Here is a 24471-nt window from a genome sequence, read left to right as displayed (position 1 = left end):
AAGAACATTTTAACAGCCACGTCGCCCCAGTCAGCCTTTGAGTTATCTAAAGCTTGAGAGTTGAAAGAGAAGGAAGACAGAGGGTCACATGTTTTCAGTTTTTACCCGAAAATGTTCCTAACTCTGATGATTCATGGAATACCCAGATTTAAATCACAGTGGTCCCTCACCTTAGGCTGCCAGACACCAAATCGTGCTGGGATGAAATTGAGTTCTTCCTCTCCTATACAAATATGTCCATCTTCTTTTGTTTAGAGGTCTCACTAAGTTGTTCAAAAAGCTTCCTGATTTTTCCTAAGAAGACAAGGTCTGGTTAGGAGGGAAACTTAGAGGAGGGTACCGTGACATGCTGTCCACATGGCTTGGGAAACACTTGTCCCTTTTCTGAGGCACTGATCTACTGTGGTTTCCTCTCCCATCCCTGGGGGACACTCCAGAAAATGAATGGAGGGAGGCGATCATTCCAAAGTCATGTGCCATGATATCAGAAGAGGTAACGGCTGCCACATGCCATGGACCATATATGCCTGCAATGACACCCGGGGCTCCGTTAGAACCGAACATAAGCAAATCCCTCAAATAACTAAAATTCTGCAGACACACTGCTTTCACCAGAAAAGGGTAAATGGAAAGAAAGCAAATTGACATCAGGAGTTTCCATTTAAAAAAGATAAAGGAAAAAAGGTGTTTAACCTACTCTCCATGTTGTCATTTCTGAGGCAGGCTTGCAAGTTAATGCCTTTTAGAAATATTTTTAGTCTGTTACGTGGGAAGCGTTTGAAGCTGTACCTCCCCACCCCACCCCCAGAGTGGTCACATCTCACTGCAGAGAAGCTTTCTTTTTTTCCCAAGGTCTTAGGGTCCTTTTGCAAACTTGTTGGGTTAAAGTGGGTAACAGTTCACACTGCTTTGGGCTATATAAAGATCATGGTTGTATGTGGAAGTGATTTGGTCATGCCTTAGCTATGGACCACCAGTCTGTGAGCCTCAGTTTCTCCATCGGCAAAATAGGGCTAATTACTATTTGCTTCATGGGGTTTGCACTAATGCATGGAAAGGACTTAATGCAGTGTCTGGTGAACAGCAAAAGCTCAATGAAAGTTAGCTTCGTACTACAAACCAAATCCCAATTGCCCCTCAGTTATAACTGTGTTTCTCCTTCTCTATTCACTGGCCAATCCCACACCTATTATTAAAGGCTTAGAACGGAGTTTTTCTCCTTTCTTCCTTCTGCCTCTGCCCCCCCCCCCCAGCCTGCAGAGGCTATGACCAGAGCATCCTCAGGAAGGAGAAGGCCCCAGCAAGATGCAGGGAATGGATCAAAGATGCAAGCTTTCACTTTAGGGGGCAATGGAAACAGGTCCAAACAGGTGAAGAGGCTGCCTGCATGCCGAAATGGAAAGAGCACTGCCCTGGGGATCAAGGGCAATAGAGTTCTCATGTGAGCTTTGCCATCAGTCCACTCTGTTACCCTAGGCTTGTTGCTTTACCTCTCTGGACTTCAGATCTCACTTCCAGGGAACAAGAGGGTTGGACTAAATCAAGGGCTCTCAAACTTTATTAAAGATCAGAATCATCTGTGGAACTTGATAAACATTCAGCTTCTTAAACATAATCCACAGGTAATCTGATTCAGCAAATCGGATGGGTTCCAGGAATCCTCATGTTTAGCCCACCAGGTCATTCTGAAGGGGAGGTCCACAGACGAGGCTTTGAGAATCACTGGCCAGAGGGTCTCTCAGCTCCCTTCGGGCCCCAGCCTCCTGGACCCCAAGGTTTCAAATGCTGCAAAGCTTAGCCCTTCCCCAGGCACTCGGTGGTGCAGGATGATGTGGCTTCTCTGTGGGTCCTGCTCTTCAAACTCACCCTCAGCTTCTTCTCATTCACCCTATCTCTGCTTTTCCTCCCTTTCTGTTCGTGACTGTCTGAGACCATAACCCCCGAATATCTCAGGTCCTTGGCTTCCATGGCCTGCTCTCAGAGCTTGTTTCCCCTCCTCTTGTTTCTGCCGTGAAACCTGTCTGAATAGCCCTGCCACCATCTCCCAGAGATGTCCCCAGGTGCTGTCCCTAAGCTACTCTGCCTGCATCCTCTCCCTTGGTTGCCCAAGCCTTGGCAGGTAAGAAATATGGACTCCAGGCCTTGGCTTTGGGATGGACTTTGAAAGGTACTCAAGAGCTTCAAACAGATTAGGTGCTTAATTAGCATGTTCTTAATCATTTAGGAAGACCATCCCAGCAAAATGGAGATGTGGGTTTTTCTGCTTCCCCTGAGTTCAAGTAACACCCAAACAATGGGAGCATGATGTAGAACAGTAACTCTTTTGGAGTCTGAATAAGATTCCAAATTCAAAATTTTCCATTAACTGCTTTTCGCTCACAAGGAGAGAAAGCAGATCTAGGGGGAGATAGTCATTGGGAAATGCAGGTAGAAGGAACTTCCAATTAGCGACAGACTTCCAGGTGCCTGGATGGCATGAGATTTCCATAGCTGTGTTTGTCTTCTCTGTGGGAGAGAAGGGTTGGGATCCCTCCTGGGAAGGAAGGAAAATAGCCATGCCCTCTGCATGGTCCTGGGCAGGGGCCCCATTTGTTTTCCTTCCTCCCTTATTTTTATTTTTGGGAACAGGGTTGGGCTGCCTGTGGGGCTGGGCCCCTCATCTCCTGTGGAGCTCTCCCCACCTGTAACACCCTCCCTACCTCCTCCCCTGTGGCCTCAGACCAAGTCAGGCCAGGGATCAGCTCTCACTTACTCGGGAGCAGGGATGGACTCCACCAAACAAGGACCTCTTTATTCAGCCCCTGGTAGTGGGCCATGGAGGGACAGGAAATAATTGGAATATAATACAGCAGCGTTTCTACTCAGTGGGCCATATGCAAGATGTCCAAGGAATCTTCCGCTGCCAGGCATTAGAGTGAAGGCTGGCTCCTACCCACCTGGGGAAGACCTGGTCAGGGTCTCGGAGTGGCTGGGCTACTGAAGAATGTGCATTGCATTGTGGGGATAGATTGGAGTTGGGGGGCGGTGCACGGATAGCAGGGAGTGCTGAGCAGCCAACTGGTAGCTGGGTTTAGTGCGTTGCTTAGAAAACACTGGAACCTTGCCTCACTCCAGATCTTTCTTCCGTCTTTTAAAATGCTGAAAGGCACCAGGAAGCCATTATTGAACTAACTGCTTTCCCCTCCAAATAAATGAAGGTCAATTTCAAAGAAACAGTTGTGTTCTCATAGTACCGGGACCAAATAGGAATCCCTCTTCTCCATTGATTTGTGTCTCTAGTCCTCTCATTCAAATCGGGGCTGATGAATTCCTGCACAGGGAAGGGTGAGGGTCTCAGAGATGACTCAGGACAGGGCCACCCCCACAAATACACAGACTAACCCTTCAGCTCTGAGGTTTTGAAACACAGGGATTTGAGGTGCTCACAAAGAAAGCAATTGGCTTGAGTGAGGGAGAAATTTTTATACGCAGGGAATCCTTCCTGGAAAAGGAAAGTCCTTCTGAAGGAAAATACATTCAACCATTTATGAATTCATTAATAAAGACTTCTAACACACCTACTATGTGCTACATGGCTTTTGTCTGCAGGATGTTTACAGCCTCGTGAGATCATATTTTTATGAAGCAGGTACTATGTGCCAGACGTTCTTCTAGGCTCTTTGCAGACATTATCTCATTAATCCTCACAGCTGCCCTGACAGGGGAGAATAATTGCTCCCTCTCTAAAGATGAATACGCAGGAGCTCAGAGAGGTTAGTCTTCTTGCCCCAGGTCACACAGCAAGTAAATGATAGAGCCAGGGGTTGAATCCTGGTCTGTCAAGACAGGCACATAGCTGTTCCACTGACTGCAGCTAGGAGATGTCTGGCCTTCTTGTTCCCTGGTTCCAATCTGCTCTCATAACAAATGTGCTCCGAAACTCCAGAGCCACCTTGTCAAAAGCTGGGTATTGTACTTCTGTTACAAAGCCCTGTCTTTCTTCTGCTCCCCACTCACCCCTGCAAAAAGACTCACCCAGAAAATGTCAGGGAAGGTCATCCACATTCTAGCTCAGGGCTAGATTTGCTCCACACCTCTGGCACTGTGTAGGATGTGGGTCTCCTGACGCTGGGCCTTTCATCACCCCAGCCAGAGGAAAAAGAGGGACCTTCCCTCCATCTGAGAATCTGGCTCTACGTCTTGACTCATTCATTCATTCATTCATTGAATAAATATGTATTGGATGCCTACTGTGTCTGGGTACTGTGCTAGAAATACAGTGGTGAGCAAAACAGCTATGTTCCACGTCCTCAGAGGATTTAGTTCTAGTGGGAAACACAGATCATTTGAAAATCACATGCACACAAATAAACACGACCACAAATTGTAACAAACAACCTGAAAGTAAAGGGGTGAGATGCTATTAAAAGTAAATAACAAGAGCCAGCATATCACAGGGGCTCCTGAGTGACATGGTGTGGAGGAGCTAACTCAGTGAAGGCTGCAGGTAGAAGGAGAGGGTCCGGGCAGAAGGAAGGGCCTGCCTGAGAGACCTGAGGCAGGATCTGGTGGGGAAGTAGCAAGGCTAGGAGGGGGGTTGCAGGTGCAGGTCAGGGCTACAGGTGTGGGCAGAGGCCAGGCCATGCAGGGATTTTAGGCCCCATCAAGGACTTAAGATTTTATCCTAAGCTACACTGGCCACTGCTGAAGCATTTGAAGCAGACAAGAGATAACATCTGAGTTATGTCTTGAAACAATGAATCAGGCCTCTGTGTGGAGCATGAGTCCGAGGCATGGCGGTTAGGAGGCCACAGGCCCAGGGAGAGCTGATGGTAATTTAGACTTGGCTGGGGGCAGTGAAGGTGGAGAGAAATGGACAGATTCAAGGACTTGGGGAGGGGTCGGTTATATGATTTAGGAGGGGTAGTGAGAACAAGAAATGTGTCTGGAATGACTCTGAAGTTTCTGGGTGGTACAGGTATAATTCGTTGAGAGGCCAGCAAAACACAGCCCAGAGGATTCCTCCCAGGACCTTCCTCAGACCCCAGCCATCAGGGTTCACGGGACAGCATGCTAGGAGTGATCTGCCAGACACCCTTCCGAGTAGACAGAATGTCCCGACCCAAAAGCTGGGCGCCGTGACCAACAACTGACCAGCTAGCTATTCATCAGAAACATCTGGTAGAGGGCTCTTCCCAAAAGCACAGATCCTTGGGCTGCACCACAGACCGAATGTATCAGAATTTCTCAAGAGGGGGTGGAGAATCCCAATTTTTAACAAGTTCCCAGGTGATACCTATGCAGCCAGCCTAGCACCAGTCCTCCCCATGCCTGGGAACCCCTGGAATAAGCGCCCCATGGAGAGCCGAGAAAACTTGCTTATGCTTACCCCAGTGCAGCCAGAAGCACCTCCAATCCTGCCCACGTTGGGCTAGTTCACGTGGAGGGAGGCAGAAGGCTGGCAGGAAGGAAGGTGAATTCTTTCAACTAGAGCTTCCCCGGAGAAGAGGAAGAGAATGAGTACTGCAGACGCAGCTCTTCAAGGTAATGGGTACACTGCTCACCACTGAAATCCATGTATTGCCCATAATCCTCACAAACCCATCTGCAGAGCAAGCATCATCATCCCTGCGTTTATAGGTGAGGGAACAAGAGATCAGGGAGGTTTGGTAACTGGCCCAAGGTCAAACAGCTAGTAAATGGCAGAGTCTATCAGACCCCACATTTGGCACTCAGTAAGCACTTGTTATCTCATTCCTGTTGTCACTGCAGCACTTTCTGAACATTTGTCTGTGGTCTGGTGCCCACGGACGTAACATTTTTACTGGCTCATGACAAAATAAGGGAAAAAAATGAGAAAAAGTCTGTGTTTTTCCAAATGTATTCAATATAAATGACTGTCCTTTCTATTTTGGGACACTGAAATAGCATTTCTTTGATGGAATGATGGTAATAAGTAGTGATGATAGTCATAGTCCTATATGTATTGTGTGTTTAATGTCCTATTTGGCAGAATAACAAGTTGTAGCCCTATGTCTATTTCCACCAAAAATGTTTTTGAAATTTTACTGTGATCTCCTAAAGTCCTGGCATCATGGAAGATACCCTGGTGGTGACACACAATAAATATTTGGGGGAGAAAGCGAGAAGTAAAGGAGGGAAGGAGGGCACCAGGGAGGGAAGGCATGGATAATGAGCTAGCCTCAGCTTTGCAGTGACATTCAAGGGACTGGGGCAGAAGGGCAGGAGGGGGAGGGATGATGTGTGGAGGGTACAACAGGGTGGAGGACCATTTGTGGAGGCACTGAATCCTGCTAGGGCAAAACAGGCCACAGAAATGCCAACGGGTGTGGGTGTAGCTGCAGCGCCCTCACAGATGGGCCCGTTCTGATCTGTAATGCAAGAAATGCCTTTACCTGAGTGAGTGAGTGAGTGAGTGTGTGTGTGTATGTGTGTGTGTGTGTGTGTGTGTGTGTCTCATAAAAATAACTGATCGCTGCTGGGCCACACTGGGAAATTGCTTTCTCCGGCATCTGCAGGATGTTTCCGCAGTCACTGTGCTCCCGGATCACGTCTGATAATAATAATACTAAGAGATCCCATTTATAAGGTCTTGCCATGTGCCAGGCTCCCTGGGCTACCCAGGGCTGGGGCGTGCTTCTGTGCATTCTCTCACTGACTCCTCTCCAAAGGCTTACAAAATGCACACTGTTATTGATCCCATTTTACAGGTAAGGAAACTGAAGCTTATCAGAGAGGTTGAGTGATTGGCCTCAGGCCGCCCAGCTGATGAGGGATAGAACCTGAATTCACATCTGGGCAATCGGATAATGCTAAAGCGTTATCACTGGGAGTACTCTTAAGCGTGGAGCTCTGAGCTACAACTTATGGAACCCCAAAAAGGAGTTGGAGGAAACTAGAGTCTATTCAGAGAAGGAGGAAAGGAAGGGCAAGTGGCAGCCCGTCATTCGGCGACCTAGAGGCATCATGTCCTGGCAAGAACATAAAGAAATATAAAAATAATTGGGTCTTTCCCCTAGCAAGATAACTCAAAATTTCTCTTTTATTATGGCACTTCAGACATTTTGCAGCCTCCCAACTTATGATTGGTAATTTCACATACTTTTTTAAGACTTTTATAAAATTTGGGGTGCCTGGGTAGCTGTGTTTAAGCATCTGACTCTTGATTTCAGCTCAGGTCATGGTCTTGGGGTCATGAGATTGAGGCCTACGTCAGGCTCCACACTCAAGAGAGTCTGCTTATCTCTCTCCCTATGCTCCTCCTACTATTGTCTCTCTCTCTCAAGTAAGTAAATAAAATTTTTTAAAAAAGACTTTTATCAAATTTAGGAAAAAACATAAAACTTGGAAGACTTTTTGGCAGTTGAGTTTAGTTTCTGGCTGCATATATTTCAGACCATGATTCACCTCTGCCACCCACATACATGTGGTCCCAGCACCACAGGACTTATCATATCACGACTCAGCCTCTGGCCCTACCTCTTGATGTCACAAGTCCAGGTGAGTCAGCATCATGAACAAGAGAGTATCTCCAGAAGCTATTTTCCACCTTGCAGTAACTGGCTAGAGATGACAAAGCTATACAGAAAGAAAAGTCTGCAAACTACATATATTTATTGAATAGAACCCAAATGAAATATATCTCAACTCTTAATAGCTCTCAAAAATGCTGATGGCCCCTTTACTAACACCCATGTGAGGGGAAATATGATAGAGGCAAGTCGGTGTGGAAACCTAATCAATTGCACTTAATAGATCTTACTTTTGAAAACTACAAAGTCATACAACTCTGAGGAAAATTCCTGTGGTCCCTCCCAGGGCCTTAGAGTTCCCATAAAGAGAGGAACCGTGGGGCACCTGGGTAGCTCAGTTGGTTAGGTGACCAACTCTTGATTTCAGCTCAGGTCACGATCTCAGGGTCCTGGGATGGAGCCCCACGTGGGGCTCTGTGCTCAGCAAGGAGTCTGCTTCTCTTTCTCTCTCTCTCTCTCTCTCTCTTTCCATCTATCTCTGTGCCCCCCCTAAAATAAATAAGTAAATCTTTAAGAGAGAGAGAGGAACGCTGAGGCTAAGCAGGTGCCCTTCATCCACACCCAAGCGTGGCAGGGATGGCTCTCCCTAGCAACCTGGTGACTGATCAACTTACCTCTATCCTCTACAAACTGTGACTGTCTTATAAGCAGTGACCACATCTTTCCTCTCTGCCTAACACAGGTGTTCACAAAAGCTAACTGAATGAGTAAATTGGCAGCACTATGAGTTTAACGGGAGACTTAGGAGCGTACTATAACTCAGATAGAGTTCGCTGTCGTTTCCCAAATACACCTTGCATCTTCCTTCCCCTGTGCATTTGCTCAGATTGTTTCTCTCTACTAGAAATTTCTGTACCCTCTGAATATCCCAATCCTGCCTACCTGTGAAACCCCGGTTCTGTGGACACCTCTCTCATGGAAGCTTTCTTGGTTCCCATGCCTTTCCTGGCAGTGATCCCTCCCTCTAGCCCATGTTTATCATGCCCGCTACATCTGTCCATGGGGATTAGGATGATGTGCATGTCGTTGGCAGCGCTCTCGGGCTGTGGACCTCTGGAGGACAGCGTCCAGGTTTGACTCATCTCATCCTCCACGCCTAAAGACATGTACCCAGTAGACTCTCAGTAAAAATACCAATTGCAGCTCTGATTCATACAGTGCTTTCCAGGCTTTATCTACCATTTTCCCATCAGACAGGTATTAGGGTCTTGCCCATTTATAAATAAGGAAATGGGCTTAGAGGCGTTAAATGACTTATCTCATTCCCAGAAACGATCACAGGCACATTGAAAGGAGATTGTCATGACTGCTTCTTAAAACCAAATGCCAATTTGGGCCTGGTCATGGGGCCAATGAAGTAAGATAGGATATGTGAAGACCAGAGTGGACACAGGCAGGAGCTTAAAAATTGGACAGCGATTTCATTCTTTATTAAAAGGTTACCATTCCACCCACTCTGGGTGGAGACCTTGTCCAACCGACCCCATTTCCCCTCACCTTACTGGCCCTTGTCAAGGTCCTCTCACCTCTTGGAGGGATGTGGCCAGACCTGGTCCCCGAGGAAGAAGCGGAGGAGGAGACAATTCTGGGGACTTCATAGCAGGGCCAGATTAAGGCCTTTAGAGAGGCCCAAGGTAATGCGAAGTGAATGCTTCTCCCATCTCCAGTGTAATTCTAAATTAAAATACATGCACACACACGCACACACACATCTGGGGCCCTAAGATAAATGTTGGGCCCACAACATTCTGGTTTATTCCATGAAGACTACTTTGATTTCTTTAATATCAAATTACTTCCCAAAAAAGTGGACATGTCACAGGTTTGCTACTGCTCTAAAGACTTACTGGGTCTGCTTGTCGGGTAATACAGCATTGCTTTACAATGAAGTGACCAGATGTCCCAACCCCTATTACGTCTGTTACCAAAACATGATGATGATGATGATGATAATTATTATCATAACTCCCCTTACTCTCAAAACAAATTTATCACTCAAAATTTGAGTGATACTAGTACCTCTGTATGTGAAACCCCTGAGTAAGAGTGTTTGCAGAAGAGTGTGCAACAGTGCCTCAGGATCACTGAGGAGCCTGAGGGAGGGGAGAAGAGAGAATCTGGCACCCACAGCCTCAAACATCGGGAGAAAGAAGAAGAACGAAAATGAAGTGAGCAACAATTTCAGGAGGAAAGATGCAACTTCACATGTCTATTCTTTGTGGGCAAGAGGAGTCACTGTAAATGGTGATTTGAAATTATTAGATCTTCATTCAGCTAACTTACCCTGGTTCCACAAGTGATGGAGGTAGTGTCTGAAACCATGGCTGGCTGACCTTAAATACTTAGTAAATGAAGGAATGGATCCATCTCACCCAAGAGAAGTGGTGTGACTGGAAGGACACGTATCTCTGGAATGCAGAGACAAGAGAAGAGGTAGGCTGAAATAATAAGATTTGGGGAGCAAAGGGGAGAGTGAGCTCTGAAGGACTCCTCAGACTGGAATATCTGTACGGGGAGGGGCACCTCCACTCCATCCATCACCTTCACTCCTGGCATGACAGAGCGTGAGTCAACCCAGGGTAGAATGCTCACTGGCAGGCCTGTGTTCCTAGGACTCTGTCAAGAGTACATCTGACCACACCCACCAGCAGCACATCTGAGCCCCCTTTGAGCCCCCAAGCACCCCTCTGTTGTGAGTACACAAATTGTGCTATAAGCTTGCATCAAGGAACAGTTCAGGCCAAATGTTCAGAAACAGAATGTTCTAGCACACACAAGGGGACCAATCCTCACAGAGCCCCATTTCACTTTTTCCAAGGGGTATCTGCTCACAGGGTCTTGCTCCCCTGAAGCTGGGATGCATTTGGGGTTTAACTTCGCATGATTTTTGAAATTCTTCTTTAAGATAGAGTTTCTTGCCAGACTGACGTGCATTGCTCAGAGGCTGAGCTCAGCACACTGGCTATGCCCCAGAAGGAGGTTAAAATGCGACCAAGGGCAAGCCGGGCTTACTGTCATTCGCAGGCATGGGCCCCAGGGCTCACACCACCAGCACAGCCGGGCAGAGATCCAGGGAGGCAGCTGGTGGGGGGAAGGAAGTTCCACCAACTGGAACAACAACAACAAAATTACATCTCCGATTTATATATTCAGGCCATAAATCGCCCCTGGCATCAAGAGAAAGTGGTAGGGCCCCTCTCCCTGCTTGTAAGTACACCCTGACAGCATCCATTTGTGACTTCTTGTCCCCAACCCTTCAGAAGTTACCTTAACACAAGGGTTCTTGGGCTTTCTTGCTCCCTGGGCCCCTCTGGCAACCTGATGAAGCCCCTTCTCACTATAGACACATAAAATAAGAGACAGGATTGCAAAGAAAACAATTATGTTGAAATGATTATTCCAATGTTGAAAAAAACAAATCTATGATAGAATAAAAAATGTTCTTCTTTATTAACATATTAAATAAACAAGATCTAGCAGCAAGTCAGATAAATAACCACTATAATTTTGAAGTAGTGACAAGTGCAAATATTTCAAGATATCTGCAACAAATGTAATATGATATCATAAATCTGATTTCTATTGGTGACAAATCCTGCCAATTCTACTACGGTTTGCTGCCCACATTCCTACTGAAGGAAATGCTAACTTTCAGCCAAAGGTTAGTTTAAAAATAAAAAAAGTGATTTTTCCCATCCAAGTTCACAGACCCCACCCCGCAGCCCCAAATAAGAACCTTGCCACATGACATAAAGATGTACTTCAAGATGTGAGGTTCTCTACACATTTTTCTTTCAAACAATGCAGTCTTAGGACCACAGGGAACTTGGACTATGCCATCGTGCTTTGTAATTATTTTGCATAACTATTTGTAGCAACTTTTTATCAACTAACTTCTTCTTTTTTTAAGATTTTATTTATTTATTTGGGAGAGAGAACATGGAGGGCGGTGGTCAGAGGGAGAAGCAGACTCCCTGCTGAACAGGGAGCAGGATGCGGACTGGATCCCAAAACTCCAGGATCATGACCTGAGCTGAAGGCAGACACTTAACCAAATGAGCCACCCAGGGGTCCCCTGTTTACCTTTACAAATGGTATCATTTTGTAAAAACTATCAGATAGTGAAGATTATGTTTTACACTCAACAGGGTTTCTTGGACATAGTTCTATGTCAATGTATAGAGTTACTGTTTTCCTTTCCACGGCTATATAATAATCCATTTTATGGAGCATCCTATAGTACTTACCAGTTTCCCCACTGATTGACACTTAGGTTATGTTTGGCCTTTTACTACTACAAACACTGTTGCAATGAATATTTTCGCATATATGTCTGTGTCCACATATTCAGGATAAATTCCTAGAAATGGAATCACTGGGGCAAGGAACGTTTGGTATTTTAAATGGTTTAGCCTGATTATGTTCAATTTTACATAAATAAGAAATTTAAAATATAGTAAAATGTAAAGTGTCACTAAAACAAATAGGTTAGGGGCACCTGGATGGCTCAGTTGGTTAAGCGCTTCCTCTTCATTTCAGCTGAGGTCGTGATCTCAGGGTGGTGAGATCAAGCCCCACGGGCTCAGTTGGGAGTCAGCTTCTCTCCTTTTCTGTCTCCCTGTGCCCCTCCCCCCACTCACACATGTGCTCTCTCTCTCTCTCTCTCTAAAATAAATAAATAAAGCTTAAAAACAACAAATAGGTTAGATCTATGTCTACTAATCTATTATTTAGGAGGGTAGTTCATGATATTTAAGTTAAAAAAGTAACTCGTAGAGTAACATGTAATCCCATTTTTCAAAGCCATTAATTCAATCACCTGCAGGGGTAGAATGAAGGGAAAAAGAGTGGATTATTAACTTTTTTATATACCTCTGAATTATTTCATGTGTTCCAACAAGCACATATTCTGTTTGTGATTGAGAAAATGTGATAGAATATAAATTGAGTTTCAGTAGAGTTATGATGGGGCTATTCATTTTTTTTATGATTTTAAGAGAAAAAAATATCAATGGCCAAAAAGAAAAAAATTGCGCTTTGTCATTTTTAATCTAATTTTACTTTACATACATTTAATATTTTTTTGATAAACATGTATATGCGTACGTGTGTGTATATGTACTATTACGTGATCACCAGCTCTAGGACACTTGAAAATTACCTTGTCCCCTTTCTCTGTTGGATATAGCTCTGCCCGCTGCCCCAGTTCAAAAATATGTTGTCAAGTTGTTTGTTGATTTTCGGTTTTGTGTATTTTTTTTCAAAATGAGAAGAATTTTGTCACTCTTGGTAGCGAAAAATAATTTAGACACAACAGCAAGATAGATATAAAAAAAGAAAGCAAAGGTCATCCATAATCCTTCTCCATATAATCATGTTTTAACGTTTTTCCTATGGAACTTTCCAGAATCTTCTATATGAGTGTGTCTGTGTGTGTACATACAAATTGGATCACCCAGCGCTTTTGTCACTAAACATCAAGTGTCGACTTCTTGCCATTTCAATAAATCTGAATCTTTTGATTTTTTTATTTATTTTTCACATTTTTTTAAGATTTTTTATTTATTTATTTGACAGAGAGAGACAGTGAGAGTAGGAACACAAGCAGGGGGAGTGGGAGAGGGAGAAGCAGTCTTCCCGTTGAGCAGGGAGCCCGATGTGGGACTCGATCCCAGGACCCTGGGATCATGACCTGAGCCGAAGGCAGATGCTTAACGACTGAGCCACCCAGGCGCCCTATTTTTCACATTTTTTAATGCTGCATTGCCTTCCATAATGAAAGGTACCATAATGAATTTAACCAATCCAGTTATGACAATCAATTTATGTAAGGAGGTGAGACACACACAAGGTATCACATTCACAAAGTGTAGAGTGAGAAGTATATATGTCCCTCTCACTTCACTGGCCCCCAGCCATCTGCGTCCCCTCCCTGGAGGCAGCTGTTGTCAATTTCCCACGTAGCCATTCAGAGATATTCTATGAAATATATTTATATGTTCTTTTTAATGGAAATCACATACTAAAAATACTATTTGGCACTTTGGGCTTTTTTTCACTAAATAATGTACCTTGGAGATCTTCCTGTACAAGTACTTCCATATAAGTACAGCAACCTCATCCTTTTTAATAGCTGCATAGTATTCCATTGTGCTGCTTCCCCCCCCCCCAGTTGGCCTCTATGGAAGGACATTTAGGTTGTTTCATAATTTTTGTTATCACAAACAACACTGTAGTAAATATTCTTGTACACACTTCATTATTTTCTACATCATCTATAAGACAAAATCCTGGAAGTGGACTACTCTGAGTAAATTTTTACATTTTTATAAATATTGCCAAATCATCCTCCATAGAGATTGTACCAATTTGCCTTTCCATAACGGATATTTGAGAGTGCCCACACATTTACCAACAGTGTGTTATCAAGCTTTCTGATCTCTGCCAACTTGATAGGGGAAATGTGGGGGAAATGAGGCTAAGCATCTTTTTGTATGTTTAGAATAATCCATCCTCTCTTGATGTGCCTTTATTTTGAGTTTTCAGCTGTGACAAATATTCTTCTATATCCATTTTTCCTTTAGGATTTTTTGCACCTGCTCTTTAGGATTTCCTTAGGATAAAGTCCACTTTGAATGGTTAGATCAAAAAGGTAGATTCAGGTAAAAGGCATCAAACATATATCATCAAATTACCCTCTGGGAAGGGTGTAGCAATTTGCACTCCCACTGAGTGTGTTTCAGCATAGCTGAAGAAACTACTTTTTACTCTGATAGCTTCTCACTGCCAATGGAGAAGTTTCAGGCATACGCATGACAAGTCAGCTTCCCCTCAGAGGTGATAAGATGGCTGGAAAGCTTCAAATCCTTCCAACTAATTTGGTGTCCGCTTCCCAAATTCAGGGCTAGCAAGCTGCCCTCTTGAAAGGCAACACCCCATCCATCAGGGGGGCCAGAGCAGGCAGTGGCCTTGGAATGTGTGGTTTTTTACCCAGGATGTGAGAACAAAAAGCAGTCACCCACAGTGTGTAAACAGATTTGATCTTTCACAAGGCTGCCAGGCCCACCACTGTCCACATCAGTGGTTCGAGGCTCCAGGGCTCCTGATTTAAATCTATAACAATATAAAAGAAAACACTGCCCCCCCCCACCCTCCAGGAAAACAGGAGTTTGAGGCATTTGGAGGATGAGTTAGTAAGGAAGGATTCCTCTGGGCATCCAAACTTGCCCCACCCCCTACCATGGGAGCCTGTGCAGATCCAGGGAATGCAGTGGTCAGTCTATATTTAGACCTGAGCGTGGCAAATGCACCACATTTTAGTTGCAAAATTTAAATTGGCTCTAGAAGATCCCAGCCTCATGAACTGAAAATTGAATTGAGCACTGCTCAAGAAGCAAGGAGATGGCCTATTGAGCAGACTCGGCTGGGAAAGGAAGCTTTTCAAGAGGCAGTCAATGGGCTCTGGTCAGCCAGGGGTGAAATTTAATACTGGCCTTGAACTGCTGATCTGGAAGGAGAGGCAGGGTTATTTTCAGACTGTACTAAATCTAGAGGTGTTGGAACCAGCATCTAGGACAAGACAGAGACGGGATGAACTTTGACCTACTGCCACAGGGCCAGAGATCAAGGAGACGCTAAGCCAGGAGCTTGGGACCAGCCAGGGATTCTCGGAACGTGACCAGGAAACACTTTCCTGCCACCATTCTTCTGCCTCTGCCATCTCACCCCCTCATCCAGTGGAGAGGGCTGGTACCTTCCCTTCTCCGGGACAGCCTCATGGTCCTTCGTGACTCCTGTTTGAGTGGCAGCTTCTAGTACTAGAAAGAACGAAGGCATTGAAATCAGACAAATCCAGGTCTGAAGTCCTGGCTCTGCACTTCATCTCTCTAAGCCTCAATTAATTCATCTGTAAAATGTGACCAAAATCATCTGCTCATTGATTGTGAGAAATAAAAAAGGAAGGATGAAAAGGACTCAGCTGGGTGCCAAACACTAGTAAATATTGCATAAACATCAACTACTAAGGTATGTGAAGGCTCTAACACACTATCCACTTTGAAGGAGATATTTTATAAGGTCCTGTCAACATTGTCACGATTATGACAAATTCTGTAAAGGAGCTATGCCTTTTGGGGAAACAAAAATACGATTGATTCCTGCACATTAAAAGGCTGGGGGAGGGCGCCTGGGTGGCTCAGTCGTTAAGCGTCTGCCTTCGGCTCAGGTCATGATCCCGGGGTCCTGGGATCGAGCCCCACATCAGGCTCCCTGCTCTATGGGAAACCTGCTTCTCCCTCTCCCACTCCCCCTGCTTGTGTTCCCTCTCTCGCTGTGTCTCTCTCTGTCAAATAAATAAAATCTTTAGAAAAAAAAAAAAAAAAAACGCTGGGGGAATCCCTCTGTTAAGAAAGAGGAAAAGAATAAAATACTGAGTAACTAGAGTACCAAGTGTGATGGTCACATGCTCAGAAAATATCAGAAGATATTTACATTTCTACTCGTGTTTCGTTCTTTTTAAAATTATTTTGATATTTAATTATGAGATATTTCAGTCATTCCAAAAAGTACAAAAAATAAGAGAGACACCCATGACTCCTCCACCCAGATTTAACAAATGTTAACATGTTGCTGAATTGGCTAAGTATCTTTTTTCTTCTTTTAAGAAATAAGATGTTACAAATACATCTAAAAGCCCCCACTTGTCTCCTGGTTCACCTCTCTCCTCAGAAGCAACCACCAAGATACATGTATGTGATTAAATAGACCCTCCTCCCTACACTTTCTCAAATGTGTACTCTAAGAAGCAAGAAGAGCGTTCAAGACTGAGACTCTGGATTATGTCAGTCCAAGTTCAAATTCTTTTCCTGCTCCTTTACTGGGTGACCTTTGGCAAATTGCTTGACCTCTCTGTTCCTCCTTTCTACTCTAAAATGGGACAACTAACAGATCCTCCACTGGGTCTTTGTGAGGATGAAATAAGATTACTCATGTAAAGCAATGGTTCTTTACCCCCTGGCCCCCATGGGACATTTGGCAATGTCAGGAGACATTTTTCATTGTCACAACTAGAGTGTGTTACTGGCATCTAGTGGGAGAGGCCAGGGATATAGCTAAACATCCCACACTGCATAGGACAGAAAACTATCTGGCCCAGGGTGTCAATAGTGCCAAAGTAGAGAAACGTTCATGTAAAAGCATGCTGTCACTATTTTCTAAGGGCTCAAAAAACATTTGTTTAATGAACATAGCAAATCATATTTTTTTATTTATAAGACATTATGCTGGACACTTTCGCATACATTATCTCACTGATATCCAGGGAGATGAATCTTCTTGGTAAAAAGAACAATAGAAGGCAAGTACTGTTGCTTCTGTATGTCTGAGAATATCTGTCCTGTTAAGCCAGTGATAAGCTTTTGAAAAAAGTGTAAATTTTGTGGCTAATAGATGAATTAGAAGTTGTTACTTAGAGCCTAACCCCTCCTTGCTCTCTGTGAAGAACAAATTGTATCAGCACATTCCGCCACAAAATTGGTTCATTTAAACCACAAATATCCCTTCAACCTAAGCAGGCTCAGAGACTGGCATGGCAAAAAATAAATAAGGCATCATAATTAAGTGAACATTTTTGGCCCCTGTTTGCAGGGACTGGCTCCCGGTGGCTCAAAACATCATAGAAGCAGGGTAAAAACAGGGGGAAGAGCTCTACTTCTCTGCTTCATCCCAGACTCTGGAGGACTCAGAATATTATGCCCATGGCCATCCCAGGGATAGGAAAGACCATCTGTGTTGGTCAGAGAGCACCCAATACGAGTGACCTTATCCAGTGAGTTTCCAGTGTGGTCCCCAGTCCAACAGCACCAGCATTGCCAGGGAACTTATTAGAGATGACAATGCTTGGCCCCCACCCCAGACCTACTGAATCAGAGACTGGGGTTGCAGCCCAGGTGATGGGATGGGGTGGGTCTCCTGAGCCCCACAGGTGATTCTGGTGTGCACTCAAGTTTAAGAACCACGAACCTAATCAGACTGGATCCCCCCTTCCCCAGGGGTCCGTTTCCTGTTGCCCATGGCCCTCCCACTGTAGCCACACAGCTCATCAGTTTAGAAGTGGAGAAGCCGCTACTCCCTGGCACTCTCCTTGGGCTGAATGCCTGACACACAGCCTGTAACTTTCACGACAGGAATATGAGGAAGACACCAGTATCCCTTTTTCCGGATGAGAAAATCGTGGCCGAGAGAGCTTAAACAGCTTGCCCAGGTTCGTACCTACAGAAAAGAGCTGGAACTGGCCTCTGTGTCTGCGTCAGCCTGAGGCCAATCCCATGCTCTTAATGATGCTAGCACACTGCCCATTGATGAAGAAGAGAGAGAGAACGCAAACACATCAGCCCTGTCAGGGTCAAATGGTGAGCCCTGCCAGTTTTTTTTTTTTTAGTGCCGCTCAGTCACTTGTCCTGGGGTCTACCTGCCCACAGATAATACCCCCCCCAACCCCAAGTGCTTAGTTTAACCCCCAGTGTCCTGATACTGTCCGCTAGAGGCCAAGGCTCCCTGCACGGCCACCCTCTCCAAGCCTTTGCCTGATGTCCTAGGACTTCAAATCCCCAGTCTCCCCCTCACTAGCTGTGCAACTTTGACACTGACTCAACCTCTCTGTGCCCCTGTTTCTTGTCTATTAGATCAGTTATAATAATGCATTCATATCAAGGTTTTAAGAGGATTAAATGGAGGATAATAAATGTGGAAGTATCTAGCCCAGTGCCTGGTACATAGTAGAAACTAACTCTTGGTTTTTTTCCCCATCCTGCTCTCCACACTAACAACTATCAAAACTACTCACTCCCAGGATTGATTTTCTTGAGTCTCATTTATTGGCCAATTAGCTAATATTATGAGCTAATCTTCAGTAAGATGTTAATCCATAATAATGGTTTCCTGTGTTTCCACAATACCATTGGCATTTCAAGGAGGGGACCTTAGTCTTCAAAATTGTGCCATTTGGGAGTGATTAATGGTGGAAATATTAGGAAATATGGGAGGCCAATGGGGAGTCTTTCTCCATCCTTCATATCACTCCAATACACCTCCACTGTACAGGGAATCCCAGAGAAATGGGAAATTAGGTAAAAAAGGGAAATATGCCTTCAAGGTTGCACCTGGCTTCGAAGAAAAAACAAATCAACCACAGGCATCTGAATATCAGGATAGGTGGGAGCCATGCAAAAAAGAAGTGAAATCAAAGACTAATGGGTCATTTGCCAACATTTAATACAATTGCTTGGGATCTGCGTAGTTGAATGTAATAAAGCTTCATTAAAAAGTAGTTATAACAACTAATAAGACCTTAATTAAATTAGCTTTAACTGGGCAAGCTGCTTGTGAGGTCCTAATTAGGTTATTTGCTTCCATTGGCCTAGTCTGCAAACAAAAGAAGGTTCTGTTACATCTTCAGTGATGCCTAGAAAGCCAGATCTCTGGCCTCGTGCAGGAAATGCTAAGAGGCTTAAAATCTGGGGGCAGCCAGTCTCCACCTATCTCAGTTCTCCAAAAATCATGGTGTGTAGCCACAGTGAAGTCCCTTAATAGGTCCCACTGCTTTTAGGAGACAGTTTTAAAGATGCAAAGGGCATTTAAACACAGAAATTCCAACAATTTCATTTTGCACAAGAGGAAACTGGGAAGTGATTTGTTGAAGTTCCCCCGGCAAGGAGCTAGGTTCTGCCGCCCCTCCCCCCTCAAGGTCTGGAAGAGACACAGAATTCGGGCCTGCTGCTACAAATTTTGACTGGGGGAGGGAGACAGAGACAAAAAGTGCAGGATTCTCAGAGGCTCCGATCACTGAAGCAGTGTGTGTGTGTGTGTGTGTGTGTGTGTGTGTGTGTGTGTGGTGAGAGGGATTCCACTCCCAGGTAAATTGCTGACCAGCTTACAGTGTGGGTAGAGCTCTCCCCAAAGCTGTCCTGGCATTGCAGCCGCAATGATCTCCCTGAAACACAGATCCAGTCACGCCAGGATCGTGCTGAACTACCATCGAGGTAACTTCTCAATTCCTGCACATGGCGGGCAAGTCTCTTCACCACTGGGCTCCAGCCTACCTCGTGTCTCCAGACTGAGATCTGGGCTCCACAAACCAGAATCCCAGCTCTGCCCCTCACAAGCTGTGCAACCTTGGCCAAATGGCTTAGTCTCCCTCAGCTTCCACTCTCTGCCTATAAAAAACGGGAATGACATTTTACTTATCTCGTCAGGCAAATAGGAGAATTCGACGACACTAAAGCGGATAAAACACACGTGACCCATGCTATTACCCCCTCCAACCAAACAGGAGCAGTCTCCCTTCCCTGAACTCGCCCACCTTATCCCCCCTTACACTTTTGCACATGCTGTTCCCTCTGTCTGCAACACCCCTCTCCTTCTCTTCCATGTTATAAATTCTTCCAATTCAAATGTCCAGCTCAAATGTCACTTCCCCTTTGCAGACTTCCACAACTCTCCAGGCAGAGGCTCCTTCTCTCCTGGGCTTTCTCTGCTCTCAGCCACCGTGCCCCCCCCCCCATCAGCCCCTGGTCACCCTGGGCTGGAATGGGTTTTTAATGTCCAGCTTCCCCATGAGACTTTGATTCCACGGAGCACGGGCCTGGCACACAGTGAGAATGCAGTAAGTGATGAAATCTCGCAGGAGCTGTGAGGAGGAAGACTGGTTCCTGGGGTACTTCTGTTCCCTGTCCCCAAAGCTGAAATAAAAACAAATTCTGTATAGACACACACACACACACACACACACACACACACACACACACACCCATACACACCAAGATATTAACAGTAGTTGCCTGGGGTCGTTTTTTTCTTCTCATGCTTCTCTACAGTGAATATGTATTCCTCTTGTAGTAAGAAACAGAACAATAAAGCCAGTTCTTTAAACTGAGTGAGCTGAAAGCATAAAGGAGATACACAAAGTGCCCATTTCCCAAACACGTCCCTGAAAAAGTTTGGGAGTTAGCTGAATTTCAGTGTGGTGCAGTTCTAACAGAAGGCATCATAGTCTCTGAATTTATTCTCTGTAATGTCTGTGACAGGAGCTAGTTTGGAGCTGTGAGATTCAGACCAGGAGGCACGTCACTTTCCCGGTAAATTAAGGCAACTCTTTTGGGAACTGTGAGTTTTTACGGACAGGAGAGATTAAGTATTCGGCTGACCAACACAGTAGTCCCTGGCCACATGGGGTAAATCAAATTTAAATTTGTTAAAATTAAATAAAATTAAAAATTCAGTTCCCCAGTCACAGTAGTCACGTTTCAAGAGTTCAGTAGCCACACGTGTCTGGTGGCTGCCACATGGAACAGCGCAGATTTGGAATATCTTCACCATTACGGAAAGTTCTACCAGACAGCACTGAGTGTGTTTCTCAGCTTGCTCCACACATGGTTGATGATGTCTCAAGTTAATCAACACATCCATTTGCCCAATGAATATGTTCTTTCTTGTTTAAAAACAAAATATAGGGACGCCTGGGTGGCTCAGTCGGTTAGGCTCCTGGGATGGAGTCCCACATCGGGCTCCCTGCTCCCCAGGAGTCTGCTTCTCCCTCTACTTGTGTTCTCTCTCTGTCAAATAATACATAAAATCTTTAAAAAAAAAAGAAAAAAGAAAAAGAAAAACAAAATATATTCATGGCAATGTAAAATGATGCAGCAACTTTGGGAAAAGTTTGGCAGTTCCTCGACAAGTTAAACCCAGAGCTGCCTTATGACCCAGCAATCCCACTCCTGATACATACCGAAGAGAAATGAAAACATATGCTCACCTAAAAACTTGTACACAACTGTTTACAGAAGCATTGTTCATAATAGCCCCAAAGTGGAAATAAACCAAATGTCTGTCAGCTGAAAAATGGATGAACAAATTCCGTATATGCATTCAATGGAATACTATTTGGCGCAAAAAAAAAAAAAAAAAAAGTACTGACTCATGCTACCACATGGATGAAGCTTGAAAAGGGTATGAGAAGGAAAGAAGCCAAACAAAAAGGTCCTATATTGTCTGATGCCACCAAACGAAATGTCCAGAACAGGCAAATCCACAGAAAGAAAATAGTGGTTGCTAGAGGCTGAGAGGAGGAGGGATGGTAGTGATTGCTAATGGGTACTGGGTTTCTTTCAAGAGTGATGAAAATGTTCTGGAATTAGATAGTGGTGATGCTTGTACAGCTCCCTGAACACACTAAAAACCACTAATTGTATACTTTAAGATGGTGAATTTTACGATATGTGATATGTCTCAATAAAACTGTTATTTAAAAATGGGGTGCCTGGGTGGTGCAGTTGGTTAAGCCTCTGACTCTTGATTTTGGCTCAAGTCATGATCTCAGGGTTGTGAGATGGAGCCCCATGTGTGTGGAGCCTGCTCAAGATTCTCTCTACCCTTCTCCCTCTGCTCCTCCCCTGCCTCTGTAAAAAAGAGAGAGAGAGAGAGAGAGAGAGAGAGAGAGAAGAAAAAATTTATTTAAAAAAATATATTCTTATTGGGAAACAACCTAAATGGCCATGAATAGGCAAGTGAGGAATTAACTCTGACATATCTGTACAATGGACTTTGATGCAAGAGTTAGAAAGAATGAATTAAATCTGTATACTAATTAAGAAATATCTTCCAGGGGCACCTAGGTGGCTCAGTCGTTAAGCGTCTGCCTTCGGCTCAGGTGGTGATCCCAGGGTCCTGGGATCGAGCCCCACATCTGGCTCCCTGCTCCACGGGAAGCCTGCTTCTCCCTCACCCACTCCCCCTGCTTGTGTTCCCTCTCTCACTGTGTCTCTCTCTGTCAAATAAATAAATAAAATCTTTAAAAAAAAAAAAAAAGAAATATCTTCCAAACAAATTGCTCAGAGAAGAGGGAAGAAAGTCTTATAGTGGTGCATGTAGTATGAAATGTTATCCCAAAAATACAAAAATTCCAAACATTTTATTTTCTATGAGTATATATGTATGAAAATGCATAGAAAAAAAAAAAACTAGAAGATGATGCACCAAAAACATAACAAAGAACTTCCTCTAAAGGAGGAGCTCAGAATTAGAGGTAATGGTCAAAAGATATGTTCTTAATTTTTACGAAGAAAAAGAATTCATTATTATGTGTGTAACTAACAATTTTAAAGCCCTCTATATTGAAATAAAAGCATAAATTAGATCATCTCTGTGTCTGTGGGGGAGAAAGAGAAATATAATAAAGAGCAAGTTTCAAAGAAAAACACTACCTAAGTATAATCAAATACTTTGTTAATTGAGCTCTTCTATTCCCCCTAGGGAGAACAAACGGCTTTTAAACTTTACCTCCCCCCTGAAAATATCCACACAGGGCTACTTCCTCTGGTTTCCCTGACAAAAGAGCCCCAGACCTAAAGGTCCCTGACTCCCTAGCTCCAACCTGATTAAAAGTTGTTAGTTGGATGACTTCCTCTCTGTGTCACCTGTCATCATTTCTCACTAACCAGATCTATCTAGGTAATGCCTTGAAATTCTTTCATGCTTCCTATAGCCTGGGCCCCCACAGAGATGATTGAGGATACTGCATGTGACCTACTTAGGGGATTTTTTTCCCCCAGGGGTTGGGGAAAAGAAGAGATTTGCTTTTCATTTGAGTTTTCCCCATTTTTTTCAATCTTTTCTTCCCTAGATCATAAGAAAAAAAAAAAAAGATAAAATGAAAACAAACACAATGGAAAACTTTCTCATTTTGCAGCTAAACTTCTGTGATGATTTTCTTCCAATCACTGTATTATTACCTGGGTGGCTGACTTCCTACCACAATTGGCTCTCATTTTCATTCATTCTCTCTCTCTGTGACTCTTGCTCCCCAGTTTTATTTTTCTGGGTTCTCTCTTCCTTACAAATGAGTAGATTTTATCACTCAATGAGGTTCTTCACCCAAGATCTGCCCATTTATTTACATCAGCATCTTATAGAGACCACTTTTACCTTTGTGAACTTCTTAAAGCACACAGGTCCTGTTCCCTCTGAACCTTTTGAACAGGTTTTTGGTGGGGTTTTTTTTTTTTTTTTGCTTGTTTGTTTTTACAAAATACTTCAAAAGATACCAGTTTACTTGGGATGCCCCATTTGTCCCAGGGGAGAGCCCTGGCAATCTGCTTCCTCACCAGCCACTGTCTCCTGGCCTGAGTGTTGTGCTCCTGTGTTTTCATTTCTCTAGTATCTGACCATAGGCAGGGTCCTGCATGCTGCTCATTCTTCTAGATTCAGATTCCATCTGCCCTATCTTTTTCATTTTTTAAGATTATTTATTTATTTATTTATTTATTTATTTATTTGAGAGAGAGAGTACACAAGAGGGGATAGGGTCAGAGGGAGAAGCAGACTCCCCACTGAGCAGGGAGCCCGATACAGGACTCGATCCTGGGACTCCAAGATCATGACCTGAGCAGAAGGCAGTCGCTTAACCAACTGAGCCACGCAGTGGCTCTCCCTCTCCCGCTGCCCCTCCCCGCTGTTCGTGCTCTCTTACTCTCAAATAAATAAATAAAATCTTTAAGAAAAAAAAGAGCTCAGTGTTTTCACTACATGCAATAGAAAGTCACTGGAGGATTTTGGAAAGGGAAGTAATATAATCAGGTTTATGTTTTTTAAAGACTTATGTGGATAAAGAGAGAATGGGTTGTAGAGGTTCAAGAGGGAAGCCATTGGGGAGGCCGTAGCAGTGGTCCAGGAGAGAGGTGAAAGCAGCCTGGGAGTGTGCTATGTTCTTACATATAAAAATCTAGATCAGGGGCATGGGGGTGGCTCAGTCAGTTAAGCAGCCAACTCTTGATTTGGGCTCAGGTCATGATTTCAGGGTCCTGGGATCAAGCCCCTAATCAGGCTCCACACTCAGCAGGCAGTTGGCTTCAGGATTCTCTCTTTCCCTCTCCTTCTGCCCCTCCCC

General features: G+C 44.3%; 1 protein-coding gene across 1 annotated transcript in view; it reads left to right on the top strand.

Annotated features, from left to right (window-relative positions):
• The window catches only part of ADRA1B (adrenoceptor alpha 1B), a 49122-nt gene that overhangs the window by 2072 nt on the left and 22579 nt on the right, over window positions 1-24471 (top strand). The window lies entirely within an intron of this gene.

The sequence above is a fragment of the Callorhinus ursinus genome, unplaced genomic scaffold (genome assembly GCF_003265705.2).
Source record: "Callorhinus ursinus isolate GAN/ISIS: 27379988/994484 unplaced genomic scaffold, GSC_fseal_2.0 scaffold3, whole genome shotgun sequence".
In the NCBI taxonomy this organism is placed as follows: domain Eukaryota; kingdom Metazoa; phylum Chordata; class Mammalia; order Carnivora; family Otariidae; genus Callorhinus; species Callorhinus ursinus.
This window is presented reverse-complemented; position numbering and strand designations above follow the sequence as displayed.